The 1,015-nt window shown below is 41.3% G+C and overlaps 1 non-coding gene across 1 annotated transcript; it reads left to right on the forward strand.

The window, feature by feature from the left end:
- Positions 1–691: 691 nt before the first annotated feature.
- On the forward strand, positions 692–798 carry LOC115671358 (small nucleolar RNA R71). The gene has a single exon (XR_004004597.1). It is a non-coding gene; the product is annotated as a small nucleolar RNA R71 (small nucleolar RNA).
- The last annotated feature ends 217 nt before the right edge of the window (positions 799–1,015 follow it).

Consider the following 1,015-nt stretch of genomic DNA (forward strand, 5'->3'; position numbering starts at 1 on the left):
ATTAATTCTTTGAGCTAGTTATCCCACTTGTTTCTCTATGTTTCGAATTGATGCTTTTTGACTGTGGAGTTTTACATCGGTGCTTCTCATGAAATCTTGAGTGGTTTGAGCTTGTTTTTCCACGGCTTGGGCTTGCCTTTCCACGGTTTGGGCTAGTTTGGCAACCAAATCCTCCAAGTTGGAATTCGGCTTCTCCATGGGTGGTGCTGGTGCTCTCGGTCCTTGTTGATTTTGACCTCCCCGAGATAGATTAGGGTGATTCCTCCATCCCAGATTATAAGTGTTGGAATAAGGATTGTTTTGAGGACCCCTGTTAAAATTTGAAACAAAGTTAGCATGTTCAGAAGAACTAGCATAAGGGTTACTTACTTGACAATCAGTGCTAATATAATTTCCACCACAAAATTCACAAGATACTCCTTGAGTTTTCAAAGAAGCAATCATTGTGCTCAATGCATCAAGTTTTACATTCAAAGCCGTATTAGTGTCAACTTCATGAACTCCACTTGGCCTCCGGGCTTGGTATCTCTCAATTGGCCATTAGTAGCTATTGCTTGCCATCTCCTCAAGTAGATTAACAGCTTCTTTGGGTGACTTGTTTTGCAAAGTGCCTCTGGCTGCCGCATCTAGACTAGCCCGAATGGTGGGATGTGCTCCATTATAGAATGTGTGCACTTGCATCCAAATTGGCAGTCCATGGTGCAGGCATCTCCTTAGCAGCTCCTTAAACCTCTCTCATGCTTCATAAAATCGCCCACCATCTATCTGCATAAATGTAGTAATATCGTTACACATTTTGGCAGATTTTGCAGGAGGAAAATACTTAGGAATTTTTTAGCCAAGTTCTCCCAAGTAGTGATAGAGCTTGCAGGAAAAGAAGTCAACCAAGTCTTAGCTTTATCACGAAGAGAAAATTGGAACAATCTTAACTTAATGGCATCACCAGTAACGCCATTGAATTTAACAGTGTCACAAATTTCAAGGAATGCTTCTAACTGCAGATTTGGATCATCAT

This window comes from Syzygium oleosum, unplaced genomic scaffold (genome assembly GCF_021117445.2).
Source record: "Syzygium oleosum isolate NSW1041296 unplaced genomic scaffold, Sole_v2.1 Sole_v2.21, whole genome shotgun sequence".
In the NCBI taxonomy this organism is placed as follows: Eukaryota; Viridiplantae; Streptophyta; class Magnoliopsida; order Myrtales; family Myrtaceae; genus Syzygium; species Syzygium oleosum.